Genomic DNA, 16293 nt, shown 5'->3' on the forward strand with positions numbered 1-16293 from the left:
AATTCTATACATGTTAAATGGGTAAGAAATACATAAAGAGGACAATAAATATGGCACTTTGCCTTGAACAAGACCTGAGGGTTGCTTGTGGAAGGGGGCATCGGAAGGGTGTGGCTTGTTGGTTATTGTGAAGCAGTGGGAAGGAGGCTTAGTTGAAACTGGGTAGAAAGTTGGAATACCTGCTGTGTGTGGGCGGCTGGCTCTTTATCCTCTGTTGGGCATTGGTGCTGAGAGTTCCGAGATCTTTTGTAGCCTTAAATCCTGGGTCATGTTTTTCTGCCTTTGAGATGGAGGCTGTTTGAGCATTGCATTTATAATAGATACCTGTTTCATCACCATCGAGAATGTGACCCGATGCACAGCTTCTTCAGGTAGCTTCTGTGTCGCTGCTGGAAATTCTTTTGCTGCTTTCTAGTCTGTACTTGTGGCTTCACCTGACAGCTGAAAATTCTGGAGACTGGAGATATTCCAAACCACCAAACCAGCCACTCATCGCAGCAAAAGATGCCACTTCTGCAGGATTTGGCAATTTGGGTTTAAGGCCTTTGTGTATAGCTGTGCTTTCTGTCTGTCTGTTGGAAAGATTAGTCCTGATTGTTTTTTCACTGTTTCATGTATTCTTAAGCAGCTTGGATCAGCTGTGTGCAGTTTGCTGCCTTCACCCAATATTTCTCCTGTATGAAACCACCCATAGCCAAACACAAAATTTGTGTTAGGCTCAAATTGTTCCTTAATATACCGATCATGTTTGAACAAGTTTACATTTTCAAAACAAGCATTACAGCAGAACTGACTGTATGTAGATATACCCCCCCCCCACACCCATTAATTCCTTAGGTCTGTCCACTGAAAGGACTAAAAACAGTGATTAATATTGTAGCAAATTAGCAATGAGCATCACTGGCACCATATCCCAGTCTAAGAAATCAGGGCTTCTTAGAGGAAGGGCTGGTTTTGGGTCTGGGGCAGGTCTATAACCTGAACCTCATCATCCTGAATAGCAGGAAAGCTATCAAAGACTACTGGCACCATGCCCAAAGGTTTCAGGAGCCAACTGAAGAAACTCCCACTTGCCAAAGATGGCAAGTTTGTATTTCAATAGGATAATAATTGTAGAAATATATTTGAATCCATCAAATATGTTTAAAGCCATAGTTTCTAGTGATTTTTTCTAGTGAAAAAAATTTAATTGATCGCTATTGAAGGATGAGAAGAATTTACTCATTATCTGGAAAACTGATACATAAAGACAAAGAATCAAGCATTTGGCTTGCCTTTGTGAATGATACCACTGGGTAACCAAATTGTAGATGAGAGGAAACATCTCTTTGTGGAAGTATCCAACAATAAATGAAAAAAGAAATGATAGAACATCACCATTTTGCCACCCCAGTGAATGAGTGGATCCAGGCATTAGCCATCAACAGCTGCTAATATCACAAAAAGGGGACATGCAGACACGATGTGCCTCCTGATGAAAACCACACCACCATCTATAATCTTGCCAAAGGGATCAAACTTAAGCCTAATCAAGCCTTTGGATCCTGTTACTAATTTGCAGGAAATACAGTCTCATTGGAACATATTAAACTGTTCCTTGAATATGCAATCAGCTAAATCCAGACTGTGGGAAACTTGACAGGTTAAAAGGCTCAGGATCTCAAACAGAAAATTTATAAAAAATAAGAGGGAGTTTGTGGAATTTGTAGGTTAAAAATGATTTTAAAGACCTACCACAGTTTTAGAAATTGGCAGGGCTAAATTATAGTGTTTTAAGGGATGCACTTTTTAGTGAGAAAGCTATCAGGAAACACAAGGAAGTGGTTGCTGGAAGAATCAGGAGAGTCAGTAATTAAGCTAAGCTAGAGAAAATAACAGAAACTGTTCCCTGTGCAGCTGGGGGTATGGATTGAGCCTCATGTTCAGTATATGTCTCTATGGCTGTGTTTTCCCTAATCAGCCTTGTCTCAGATGGTGCATAGGTTTGCCTCTCTAGCTGGATTGGTGTCCCCTGTGGTAGCAGCCATGGGGCTTCCCACCCAACAGGGCCTGAGTGGTCCTCTCCAGGATGAGCCTTTGCCATCCTCCTGTGGTCTGAGACAGTTTCCTGGGAGGAGCAGAGCCACCACTTGATCCTCAGATCTCCTCTCTAAGGTTGCAAATTCAGCCTTTGCTTTTTTCCTCCCTCCATCCAGGAAAACAGAAAGCAAACACAAATGCTGGGCCTGTGTGAACCATTCTCCTCACCATCCCTGCAAGAGCCCATGAGTCCTATTTGGCTGTTTCAGGATAAGCCAATTATATCATGACTGTTAATCAGAGTAATAAAGGGAGAAGGAAACTGAGAAAAAGGAAGGAGGGAAGGAACACAGCAGAGGCAGTCATGGAAGACTATGAGTGCTGCCCCCCTCCCTGCTCTGATGTTTTATTCAAGCTATTTGCAAACGAGCCAGTGGAAACAGCATTAACAATAAATGAGGTGCAGGAGGCTGTGGAGAGGAGGGAGGGAGGTTTGAGTGCAGCTCCTCACCAGCCAGGCTCAGGGACACCCTGTATTACCCACCAATATGGGCCCTTCTTCCTTCTCAGGTGGCTTTACCTGTTCACCCACCTGTACGCAGGCCTTCTGAAGAGAGTTATGTCCCATTTAGCAAATAATATGAAGAAGTTCAGAGATTTTTCTAGCACACAAGAGCCAACCTAAAAGGCAAAGCCAATATGTCATTGCCTTGAGGGCGGGAAACCTTTACTCTCGGTCTCAGCATAGCATTGAAGTTGTCACAGCCCAAAGGATCTGTTCAGTAATTGCTCCACTTGATTAAAGCAGCTAATACTTGATTTGTGCTTTACAATTAACCCAGCACTTTGGCATGCATTGTCAAGTGTTTCTGTAATAACCCTGTAAAGTAGTGGTACGACCACTTGTATAAATAAAGAAACTGAGCAAGGTTCCTCAGGGCCCCAAACCCCCCACTTTAAAGGATTCAGGTGTTTTCATCATCCTTTCCCTCGGGAAGATTTCCATGAGCTCAAATCCTCCCATCTCCTAACTTACCTAGACTTGTGTAATCCCTTCCTTCTTTCCAACAAATGTGTACCGAGCATCTCTGTGGGCCAGGCGTTGAGCAGGCAGGGAAAAGGAGGTCCCAATGGCTGAACAGTCCTGCTGTTTTATTCTATAGGCTCTTAGGCTACCCATCTTCCTCTTGATATGGATTCTGATTCTACTATGATTAGTACGTCCTGTTAAAAAAAATAACAATAGCCATCATTCATTATGTACTAAGAGCCAAGCACTGTGGTAAACAGTTTACAAATTCTATTTCATTTAAACATGTAAGCCCAGAGCTCCTGCTTTTAAATGAAATGCTATAACACATAATCTTCTCTTCCAAAGGAGAAAATTTTACTTTTCCATATTAACTCCCTAACCTTGTATAGTCTCAGTGAGACCCACCTCCCAGTAGAGAGACACTATCCATCTGTCTGACCTGGAAGCATGATTCTTCCACTGCAGACATACCCCATTTCATTGTGCTTTGCTTTATTGTGCTTCATAGATATTGTGGGGGTTTTTGTTTTGTTTTGTTTTGTTTTGTTTTTTATCAGTTGAAGGCTTGCAGCAATCCTGCATCAAGCAAGTTTATCGGCACCATTTTTTTTTCTTTTTTTTTTTTTACTAATTATGTATTTATTTCTCATCTCTATTAGAGAAACTTTACACTCATGATGTTTTTACCAGCATATTACCAATATTACTATTTCTGGCTTATGATGGCCACATGTCTTTTTTGTTGTTGTTGTTGTTTTAAATGTTTATTTATTTATTTATTTATTTTTTAATTAATTTATTTTTTTAATATATGAAATTTACTGTCAAATTGGTTTCCATACAACACCCAGTGCTCATCCCAAAAGGTTATCGGCACCATTTTCTAACAGCATTTGTCACTCTGTGTCTCTGTGTCACATTTTGGTAATTCTCACATTTCAAACTTTTCATTATTATTATATTTGTTATATATATCTATATCTATATCTGTCTATATCTATATATATATTTGTTCAGTAAGAATCACTTATTGAAAGCTCAGATGATGGTTAGCATTTTTTAGCAAAATATTTTTAATTGAGGTATATACATTATTTTTCTAGACAATGTTGTTGCACAGCTTTAATGGACTACAGTATAGTGTAAATATAACTTTTATATGTGCTGGGAAACCAAAAAGTCCATTTAATTCACTTTATTGAAATATTTGCTTTATAGTGGTGGCCTGGAACCAAACCCGTGATATATCCCAGGTGTGTCTGTATATCTTTTACACCATATTTCCTCTTCACACCCATCAGCACTCTGAGTAAGGGGCTTTTCAGAAAAGGAGGATAAAGGAAGCCAGGTTTCCTTCTGGGATAAAAGCCTCCCTTGGCATGCAGACATTGGATTCCTGTTGGCTAGACCAATGAGACCTTGGAAACTTCAGTTAGAATGAGGTAGCCCCTCTTTCTAAGGTCATCCAAAACATCCCCTAATATTCCAAGAAGGCATAAAGGGAGGAAGAGATCTCTATCAAAGAGGACCAAGGCTCAAGAAAGTGATGGCTTACTTGAGACTTGCTTCTGAGTATGTGGTCCTCACTGTGGCAGCCTGGGCACCAAGCTCCAGTCTAACCTACTCAATCTGAGTCTAGGCTTCAACAACCACATCATTGGAATACACATGAAAATTTGCATATGAGGGGAGACAGTGTAGTGTGGCACAGTGGTTCCCAAGGTGTGGTCCCACAGACCAACAGCATTGGCCTCACCTGGAAACTTGTTAGAAATGCAGATTCTTGGGCACCACCCTAGACTAACTGAATCAGAAATTTTGACAGTGGGGTCCAGCTATCTGTGTTTACTATGCCTTCCAAGTAATCCTGATGCATGCTCAAGTTTGAGAACCACTGGTTTAGACAATTCCCTCATCCAGCCCTGGCTCCTTTCCTTCTTATACATCACTTAGGCTGCAATCTTGGCTGACACTTGGGGAATGGAAGGAAAGGCTTGTGTGCTTGGTTTTCCCTTTGCCATTTTATTACCCTGGGGATGGTTCTGAAAACTCAAACTTCTGAACAAAACCTTTTTTGCTTGTACTTTAATCCATCATTTGCATTGCCAATAATGTGGGAGGAAAGAAGTTCCTGGATACCAACTGGCTTTTAAGTGCTTTATTGTATCTGCTCAGAAGCAGGCTTGGAAGTGGAAGGCTCAGGTTTCCCAGGCCAAGAATAAGTGAGGCCTTGAGGTCACAAGGAAGAGGGGCTCTTATGGTCACAGGCTGGGGGTGTGTATGGGCATGGACACAACAACACTGGCACAAGACAGAGCCAGATTGGGGGAGTGTCTACAGACTGAAGAGGCAAGAGGATATGGATATCCCCCAAGTCAGAGAATTGCTGGCTGTCAGAGAACAATCTAGTTTACCCCCTAACTCTGATTGGTACCTTGTCTACATCTCTCCAGACCCTGAACCTACATTTCTTTGGTCTGGGGAGGTGCTGACACCACTAGCTGATATTAAAGGAAAGAGCATGATGACATCCATTAATTTTTTTTTTTTTAATTTTTTTTTTCCAACGTTTTTAATTTATTTTTGGGACAGAGAGAGACAGAGCATGAACGGGGGAGGGGCAGAGAGAGAGGGAGACACAGAGTCGGAAACAGGCTCCAGGCTCCGAGCCATCAGCCCAGAGCCTGACGCGGGGCTCGAACTCACGGACCGCGAGATCGTGACCTGGCTGAAGTCGGACGCTTAACCGACTGCGCCACCCAGGCGCCCCTCCATTAATTTTTTTCAGCAAGTCTTGTTTCAGATTGCCCCATGTGCCAGGCACAATGCCAAGTAAACAAAGACAGACACCATTCCCAGTTTCACAAGATGTACATTCTAGTGGAGGAAACGGGCACCTATCTCTCAGTTAAGTTTATAATTACAGCCTGTGAGCATGGCAGGGGAGTGTGTAACAGGGACCTGCCAAGTCTCAGGTAAGGGAAGGCTTCCCTGGGGATGGGGCTGTTTGAGGCAGGGTCTAAAGGTGTTTACTAGGCAAAGGTCAGTGTTGTGGTGGTGAGATCAGTACAGGCAAAGGCACAGGACATAAGCCGAAATGGAACATGGCAAGTTTGAGGCTCAGAAAGAAGACCCAAGGAAGGGACCCAGACCATGGCAGAGGGAGGCATGGTATCAGATGACACAGGAGGGACCCTGCAGGCTCTGTAGCTTGGCAGGTTTATAAAGCTTTTCGTCTTTATCCTCAAAGCAATGGGGAGTCTTTGAAGGATTTCAAGCAGAAAGGTATCAGGGACAGAATCACAAGTCATAACCCTCACTCTGGCTGTGCCATGGAGAGGGGAGAGCAGATGGCAGGAGGGTACACCAGTTATGAAGCCAGTAGAGTGGTCCAGGGGGTTCTGCTGAGTGCTGGTGGTGGGAGTGAGGAGAACACAGAGTACAGAGACGTAGATGAAATACACAGTCCTTGGGCATGGATAGCGCATGTGGTCAGAGCCTGAAAAAGCATCAAGGGTGTCTCTTACGTCACTAGATAAGGGCTGAATGTGGTGTGGGAACTGGATTGGGAATGAGGTAGAGTGGATCAGCTACAACTGTAGAAGTGATGTGCCCAGAAAGGACAAGTGATATATAACTGGAACAGTCTTCAGTGAATAAAACTCACCTAGTGTTTAATTAAAGCAGGTGTCCAAACATCTCTCAGGTATTCTTGGTGATCTCATGTATTGATCAGGGTCCCTTCCTCCTAATGGGATCTCTGGGCTTTGTTCACTCACGCCTCTGCTGCAGGTGGAAGGAGAAGAGAAGGGATGGGGTGGGGCACCAGGTCACTTTGTCATGTGTATCTGGTGGAGAGATGGGCACCTATCTACTTGCAGTGCCTGTTTATTGTGACTATTTAGCTTACAGAACAGCACTCCTCTCCCTGAAGGGGAGAGTTGCCTAGAAATGCAATAATTTACATCTGTGGCAACTTTCTACAGCCATCTCTCAATGAATTAGTCAAACCATCAAGGCATCAAAATTGGTTCTTGTGATCCTTTCATCTTCCAGGTTGTTTGCCTTTAAAGTTTAAAATGGAATTGAAGAGCATTTATAGTAATGAGACATTTCTGTGACCCTAGGGGAAGGGGTCTTTGATAACTAAACACTAGAGAATTACAGAAAATGAACCCAGCTATTGAGGGGTTTTTTAGGCAGGTTTGAAATGACTTGTACTGGCTCTTGGAAAAGCGTGTGGGCAGCAGGCACCACTGGGCTTGGAGATTGTGTGTGCGTATGATAAAATTTTAATTGTGCATTTGATCTGTTTCAGGATGAAGACTCCAGATAGATTTAGGTTTCTGCATTAGTCTGGATTGGGTTGGGACAGGGATCAAACAGTACACTCAGAAGAGATGACTAAAGAGAAGTTAATAAAGGACTAAAGGAGGCCAACCCAGGATTAGGGAAGCACCCAGGCTATCTGGAAAGCTCTAACACCCTAAGGCATGAGAGGGGAAGAAGAGAGAGTGGTTAGTTTTTCCTATAGCTGTAGGACTACCCTGAGTCTGCAGAGAAATGAAGCTGCTGCCAGCCACAGCCCAGCAGGCAGGGAGCCTGGGGAATAAATCCATAAACCTCTCTTCTTACAGGTGCTTCTCATCAGTTCATCCAAATCAGAAACCAATGAACAAGGAACTGAGACTCAGTTCGCACAGGCAGTCTGCCCGGGCACAAGGCAGGGCCAGAAAGGTGGAGAATGGATGAGCAGGGACAACAGAGACAGCCCAGCACGTGAGCTGAGAGGCTGAGTCAGATTTGCAAATTTGTATGGTTCAATATATTTATCAAAATCTATGAATTTCACCACCAAAGCTCTTCCGGGTTCATGATGATATAGTTAATCCCACCTTGGATGGTATTAAACCAAGAAACAACAGAAAACACCTGCTAGCCCAGGATGTGCCTGGGGTGAGGTGGGTTGGGAACTGTACTGAATAGCACTGCCTGTTGTTTCCTCAGTTTCCCCTCTGAAGAAGACAGGGCTTGCATTATTGATGGAATCAAAAGGATAAGTTTGGGGATTGCATGTTTCCATCCTGCTTGCTGTTTGTCCAGTAAATCACATTTCCTCTGTAGAGCTTGAGATTTCATCTCAAGTGTGTGGGCCAGACATAAGCAGACATCAAAGCTGCCCTTGGAGAAAACCCTTTGTGATCCTGGCTAACTTTGATCAGTTCTTCCCCAAATGCAGTCATAACACACAGACTATACCAGGACACTTTCCCCTGGGCCCTGTTTTATTTCCCACCATGTAGCACACTTGCAACAGACTTTGCTCCTCATCTTTTCCCTGACTAGACATATTTTCTCTTCACTGGCACTTGCTAATTTTATTTTATTTTATTTTTATTTTTTTATTTTTTTATTATTATTATTTTTTTAATATATGAAATTTACTGTCAAATTGGTTTCCATACAACACCCAGTGCTCATCCCAAAAGGTGCCCTCCTCAATACCCATCACCCACCCTGCCCTCCCTCCCACCCCCCATCAACCCTCAGTTTGTTCTCAGTTTTTAACAGTCTCTTATGCTTTGGCTCTCTCCCACTCTAACCTCTTTTTTTTTTTTTTTTTTTTTTTCCTTCCCCTCCCCCATGGGTTTCTGTTATGTTTCTCAGGATCCACATAAGAGTGAAACCATATGGTATCTGTCTTTCTCTGTATGGCTTATTTCACTTAGCATCACACTCTCCAGTTCCATCCATGTTGCTACAAAAGGCCATATTTCATTTTTTCTCATTGCCACATAGTATTCCATTGTGTATATAAACCACAATTTCTTTATCCATTCATCAGTTGATGGACATTTAGGCTCTTTCCATAATTTGGCTATTGTTGAGAGTGCCGCTATAAACATTGGGGTACAGGTGCCCCTATGCATCAGTACTCCTGTATCCCTTGGATAAATTCCTAGCTGGCACTTGCTAATTTTAGAGCAGTTAAACTGTTCCCTTTGGTGAGTCAGGGAACCCTTGAGGGTCCCAATATAGGGAGGCACACTCGCTCAGACACTGTCCTCTGCTGGAAACTGTTGGGATTGCTCAAGTCTTCAGTGAGGATTGTGTGACAGTTCTGCGATGTCAGGGTCTAAACCTCCCACCTGGGTTGGGCAGCTACACCTGCTATGTAGGTAATACCTTACATACCTAGAATATTCTTCTCATGAAGAACCTAGATGCAAAGAAATATTTTAATATGATGCAGGAAGATGTTTTTCATGACTTGGTATAGAAAAGAAAACAAGGTACAAAAACACATGAAAGACTGAAAAATTTGACTACCTCAAAAATAAGAACTTCTGTATGACAGAAGACCGCATAAACAAAATTAAAGAAAAAAAGGAGAAAATACTTACAGCAAAGGATAAGTATCCAGAATATATAAAGAACATCTACAGATCAAATAAAAACAAAATAATCCAATAAAAATATTCTAAAGATATAAAATTCTAATTCACAGAAATATAAATGCAAAATATAAGTGTAAAATTTATGAAATAAAAAAGTAAAATATAAATAAAAAGGAAATATGAATGGCTCCAAAATGTGTGACCAAAATGCTCCATATTGGTAATTAGAAAAATGGAAATTCAAACATGAGGGAATTTTTTTTTTCTTACCTACTAAATTGGAAAAAGTTAAAAAGGAAAAAAAATTTTTCCATGCTGTATCAGTGGGATTGTAAGCTGGTATGATCATTTTGCAGAGTAATTTGGCAGTATCTATTAAAGTGAAAAACGTTCAAGGTGCCTGGGTGGCTCAGTGGGTTAAGTGTCCAACTTCAGCTCATGTCATGATCTCACGGGTTCGTGAGTTCCAGCCCAGCATCTGGCTCTCTGCTGTCAGCGCAGAGATCACTTCAGACCCTCTGTGTCCCTCTCTCTCTGTCCCTCCCGCACTCGCACTCTCTCTCTGTCTCTCTCAAAAATAAATAAACATTTTTTTAAAGTTAAAAATGTTCGTACGCTATGAGTCAGTGATTCAGCTTCTCCATATCTCCCCCAGAAAAACAATTATCCACGTACTCAGAATGCAGGTCCAAGAATTTTGTGGCAACTTTGTTTGCAATAGCAACAAGTCAGAAATAACTTAAATGACCATCAAAATGGGATTGGCTAAATAAAGTGTAGTTCATCCATACCACACACACACATACACACACACATCTGTATAGCAGTTTTTAAAAAATGTACTACATATACTGACATGGAAGGATCTTCAAGACCTATTGTGGTGTGAATAAAAATCAAGCTGTAATATGACACTTAATATGATAACATATATAAACACACTCGTGCACATTAAATGATATTATATTTTTTTCTATGGGTATAGATACCACAGGTGGTTCGATGCATGGTAAGTGTATAGAAGATGACACATCAAACTGATGGTGTGAGTCTTTCCTGGGGTGGTGGTGAGGGCTGGACATGGTGTTCAAAGAAGACATCAGCCTTACCTGTAAAGTTTAAGGTTTTTAAAAAGAGAATATATTTCTGTAATACTTGTATAATTAAAATTAATAAAATCTATTCTTAAACTAAAAAGAAGAAAACCTTTCTTAATCTTTATTCATAAAACTCCTGGAAGAGCCAGGGAATCTGAGCTATAAGCAAAATGGTGCCTTGGGTGATTTGTCAGGAAACCTGCTAAGTGGAAGGCACTGTGGTTGTCATGGAGATGGCTATCCTCACCACAAACCATCCTATGCTCTAGCCACATGTCAGCGTCTCCCATTCAGTGTCATGCTTTTAAATCTCGGTTTAAAAACTCAACTGTAATAATGCAATCCCTATCACTTACTGAAGGTGTTTGACATTAAAATGTAACATCTTATTTAATCCTTTATCTTCTCCCTCTCTCTGTCTCTCTGTCTTACTCCAGCTGAGGTTATGTACCTTTAGAGATGTTAAACAGCCTGTCCCAGGTCTGCTGACCAATATGTGGTAGAGTCTGTCCTGACCCCAGGGGCTACACTTTCAGTCATGTAAACTGTGTTACAAAGTCACAAACATCTTTGTAGTTTTGTTAAATTCAGAATATCAACTTCCTGTCAGGAGTTTTCCTGGGTTTCTCTGCCACTTAAGTCATGGCCACCTGCTGCATTGCTTTGTGACAAAATGACAGCTGGTTCATTCTGGGAGAAAAATCTACCATAGCATGAGGTGTTATTCAAGCCAACGCAACGAAGAAGCTCAAAGACAACTACATACTAAAGGAATTACTAAGAGATTAGGAGTAATCCTCAATTGCAAGACTACATCAAATATGTTTTAAGTTAATTTTAGGAACAAAACTAATCAATATTAGCAGAGGTTAAAGTCTGACAATAATGTAAGCCTTGCAAGATTCTCCTAGGATACAATGTGCTCCCTCCTCTAAATTCTGGAAATTTTTTTATATCAAAATTAAAGGTTTTCCAGTGCTTCCAGTCCTGCTCTCACAGCTGAACCATTCCTGTCAGGCAAAGAACACAACTGAACAACATCCAAGGTTACAGAGGCGTAGGCGTGCCTCTGGCCAGAGGTCCCCACAGCAGGCACCCTGCTGGAGATCTCCTTTGGAGAGGAGGCAGGCTTTTGCTGTGGAGAGAAGGGCTTTTGAGAGATGTTTTGGGAATAACTTCTGAGTGGAGGGGACAGTGGGTTTACAACCAGAGCTGTGATTCCTTCTCTTCCGATTTAAAAAAAAATAAATAAATTAATCTCTATTTGGATTCTTACTTGAGAACAGGTGTGTCTATGAATAATACATAGATGGGCAGGCCACACACAGATCTGAAGGCCCAGAAGCCTGAAAGTAAATGAGACCCAGAGTGTGAAGATTACACAGTAGATTTTAAGTAGCATCACGTAAGCAAGGAAAAACCTGGGAAAGCACAAAACACACTCTGCAAATAATAAGCACATCTAAGCCCCTGGCTATGTACGCAAGCACATCTCCTCTCAGATAATGGTAATTGCAAGTCGCTAGGTTCCCATTTGAGGAGAGGGGAGATAAATCAAGAAATGCAATCTAAAAAAAGATTGAAGCATTAGGGTTTTAATGAACGATGTTTCAGGGCAGAGAATTAAGGATATTTAAATCTTCCTTTCTGGGTTAGAACTCCTTCCTGCTCCTTAAGCTCAGCAGGGACTGGCATAAGAGGAAAAATGGTTGGGGCAGCAGATGCAGGGTGGGGTGGGTGGCTGCAGAATTCCTAGGTCCATTCCAAGATTACACTCCTGGCCTCCGACAGCTTACCTCTGACTGGTCTGCCCACCGAGGCCAAGATGTGTGGTTTTCATTTGTTAAACATGACATAATGCCTTGACATCATATGGATTAGGGAGATTAAACTCCGGCAAAGCCTTGTGATACGGGATTTCTAACCAGCAGGGTCTCAGCCTAGAGCTCTCTGGGAGAAACAGGAAGAAGATCTTGAAAAATGTGCCCTCGGCCGGCCTGAAGAACATGAGGAAGGATCTCCGACTCTTTGATTTAGTCCTTTGAAGACACACAGTGTTTCCAGATAAAAAGGAAGCCTTGAACATCACTGAGACTCCTCTTCTTTCCAGTAAGGAAGTACTGCTGGCCAAGAAGGGTAGTTTGAGATCTCAACAGCTTTAATGTGCATGCTTGCATGAGTGCACGTGCACACGCGCGCACACACACACACACACACACACACACACACACAGTACATATGCTTCTTATCAGCTCTGTTGTGCAAAGACTTTTCGTAGGTAAAGGATTTGGGTTTTTATCTTGCCCAAATCCTTTCAGGTATTGTCTTGAGGTAGGACAAGTTCCTTTAACCTTGCCTCATTTGAAAATGTAAGAAGAGAAATATTATCCCCTGTCCACCCTGAGCCCATACGTAAAATGACCCCACATTTATGAGCAGAAGATATTTGGAGCTATAGCACAAAGCAGATTAATATGGAACTGAAAACAGACAGATCCCTTAAAAGTCTGCCCACAGTGCAGAATTGGTAATAGATAAACCTCTTTCCCATTACAGCAACAATACCACAAGGCAGGATTTGTTTGCAAGAGAATAGATTGGCAAACAAGCTGGGACTAGAAGGTGGCTCCCACCTTGCTCTACAGCCTGAGCAGGGCTGAAGAGGAAGAGGAAACCAAGGTGGTGGCAGGCTCCCACAGGAAGCAGAACAAGGGGCTGCACAGAACACCCCAGCCTGTTCTCTCTCTCCTGATGGCTGGCCTTACAGGTGGAACCCCACCCCCCCCCCGCCACCCCGCCGGGTCATTCATGGTTAGAGCCAAGGAGGGTTGGGTTGGGTTGGGTTGGCAGGTAGCTTGCCCTTTATTCTCCCCCTGATGGAATCATTTGTCATGGTGACAGAGGTATTGGAGTGGAGGGATAAAGGGCACACTGACATCTGCGACCCAACTTTGTATTCTGGTTCCACTGTGTATGAGCTGTGTGACCTTAGACAAGGCAGAATACAGTGTGGCCAGAAGGCAGATGAGAGGAGGTGAGTGGTAGGAAGGAGCCCTAGAAAGGGCTGCAGAGCCTTAGGTACCAGAGATGGGGTGGCAGCTTTATTCTGGGGCACATACCATGGGTCCTTCCTGGGAAACCCTCACTCTGGTTCCCAAGCCCCAGCTTGCCCATCTTTGTGAGTCACTTTCTAATACCTCTTTCCTGACTCTTCTCCCGGCCCTCCCACACACCCATTTAGCACTGCCTGAGGCAAGCCACCCGGTCACACAGACCTTTAATAGCGAGTGAAACAGTAGCAGGTGTCAGAGCTGAGAGAGGAAAAAAAATCTCAATCCCCACTGGAGGGCGAAGATCATTTTCTTTCTGCATTTCCATTTAAAGGGAGAAGTGAAAAGCATGAAATCACATGCCAACAGGAAGAGAGAGTTTAAACCAGAATAACCTTGACAGGAGCAGACACCAGCAGCTTCCAAGTTACAGTTGCCAAAACTGAACTCCTGGGGAGGAATGGAACACGCACGCAGGGAAACACAGGCGGAAGTCACCCAGCCTTCCAACCTAGGTGCCAACTCTCTACCCACTGGCCTGCTGGACCTTTCTACTTGGATGTGCCTCAGGCACTTAGGCTCACCCTGCCCCACACTCATCCTGTCATCTGTCTTCCAAATCTGCTCCTCCTTTGGGTCTCTTGTCACATGATGACTCCTTCCCAAGCCAGAAGTCCAGGGGTCTCCCAGAACTGTTCTCTCCCTATTCCTCCTGCCTTCCTGAACCACCACCAGCTAATCAGCATCTCAGCCCAGCTCTGTCTCTGTCTCCTTCATGCACATGGCCTCTGTCTGGCTCCATCATCTCGCATGGACTCTGAGGCAGCCTCCTGCCAACCCCCATGCCACGCTTTCTCTGATCTAGCCTCTATTTTTCTCCCAAGATGACCTACCCCCTGAAATGCAAATCAAACGATGGAACTTCCCTTCCTAAATTCCTTGAGTGGTTTTCCTTTGCTATCAGGATAAATTCTAAACTCAGGCTAGTGTACCAGGCATTGCAAGCTTTGCCCCTATCTAGTGGTCCAACTTTATCTGCTTGTCTACTTACCCACCCCCAACTCCATTCTCAACTCCTTCCCTCAGTGTTCCAGGCCCTTTCACACATTATGGCTCTTTGCCTTGTCTTCCTGATGAATTCTTGCCTGTCTCTCCAGATTCCGTGCAGGTGTCTCCCCGTGGACCCTTCCCCCCATCACCTCACGCATGTCCTCTATCACACCAGTGGTTCTCAGGCACCTTTCTGCCTCCCCGACCAGTTCCCTGAGAGCAGGAACTCCATCATGTTCATCTTTAGATCCTCAGGCCCAGGACAGAACTTGACACAAAAGTCTGAACAGGGGTCCACGGAAGGTGTGAGCCTGTGAATTGCTCCTTCTTGGGCAGAGACACACTGTGGAGAGAGACCAGGGACAACTCAGGGCACACAGTGGGCCTAGAATCTTGCCTGGACAAGTCCTGGGCCTCTAGGGCAAGTGGGAAAATTGAGTGCAGACACCAAAGTCCATCAGAATAACAGATGAAACATAAAAATACCAATACCTTGTCCCCATGGTGTCACAGGAGAGAAATCGTTGCCTGCTCCTGGGATTAGAGAGACGCCGATCTTGCATTTTGTCCTATTCTGCAGGAGCATTCTAAGGTGGATTCAGGCCCATCCAACTTCAGAATCTGTAAGAACCAGGACAGAAGGACATCTGAAACACCACTGCTTCACCACTCTATGTACACAGGAGGCTGAAAGATGACTTCGCTCACTTTTCTTTTGAGATAAAATTCACAGCATAAAAATTACCATTTTAACCATTTTTAAAGTATATAATTTAGTGACTTTTATGACATTCACAATGTTGTGTAACCATCACCACTGTCCACTTCCAAGATATGTCCATTACCCCCAAGGAAACCCCTACCCATTACGTCGTCACTCCCCATTCATCCCGTCCCAACCCTTGGCGGCCGCTAACCTACTTACCGTCTGTAGATTTACCTGTTCTGACCATTTCATAGAAATGCAGTAACATAATATGTGGTCTTTTGTGTCTGGCTTCATTCACTTTGCGTGGTGCTTTGCTGGCCGTCCATCTTAAAGCGTGCGTTAGCACCTCCTTCTAGTTTTATGGCTGAATGATATCCTTTTGTACGACGATCCGATTTGTTTATCCATTCATCAGTCAATGGACATTAGGTCGCTACCACTTTTTAGCAATTACGAATATTTGGCTGCTATGAAATTTGTGTACAAGTCTTTGTGTGAACATATGGTTTCGCTTCTCTTGGGTATATAGCTGGGAGTGAAATTGCTTCATCAAATGTTTAACATTTTTTGAGGAACTGCCAATATGCTTTCCTCAGCAACTGCACTAAATTTTACAATCGCACCAGCAATGTCTAAGGGTTCCAATTCACTCACTTTCTGAAATCTTAGCTATCTAAGCCAGAAGTCCAGGGGTCTTAACTCCTCATATTGGTATCTTCCTTATAGACCTTCCAGAAATACAACCAATTGAATAGCGACAGAGTCCAAATCTAACATCTGAAATGGGAAAATGGCCTCCAGCCGAACCTGAGCTGATAGCCAACACCTCATCACACATCCTGAGAGACACTCTCCCTGCAGCTGCCCCTGAAGCAGGGCTTCTGAACAGCTCAGAATTGCAAGGACACCTTATGCCCCATCCCCTAGATCTGTTAGG

The 16293-nt window shown here is 43.3% G+C and overlaps 2 long non-coding RNA genes across 2 annotated transcripts in view; both read right to left on the reverse strand.

The window, feature by feature from the left end:
* Window positions 1-597: 597 nt before the first annotated feature.
* LOC122222840 lies at window positions 598-6821 on the reverse strand. The gene is made up of 4 exons (XR_006203907.1): window positions 6720-6821; window positions 3056-3243; window positions 2612-2700; window positions 598-674 (listed from the first exon to the last, which is right to left on the reverse strand). It is a non-coding gene; the product is annotated as an uncharacterized LOC122222840 (long non-coding RNA).
* Window positions 6822-10445: 3624 nt separating this feature from the next.
* Window positions 10446-16293, reverse strand: part of LOC122222841 — a 31339-nt gene continuing 25491 nt past the window's right edge. The window contains exons 2-4 of the long non-coding RNA XR_006203908.1: window positions 15140-15268; window positions 14837-14990; window positions 10446-10559 (exon numbers count right to left, since the gene is read on the reverse strand). This is a non-coding gene — a long non-coding RNA (uncharacterized LOC122222841). The remainder of the gene's footprint in view (window positions 10560-14836; window positions 14991-15139; window positions 15269-16293) is intronic.

This window comes from Panthera leo, chromosome B3 (assembly GCF_018350215.1).
Source record: "Panthera leo isolate Ple1 chromosome B3, P.leo_Ple1_pat1.1, whole genome shotgun sequence".
Lineage (NCBI taxonomy): Eukaryota > Metazoa > Chordata > Mammalia > Carnivora > Felidae > Panthera > Panthera leo.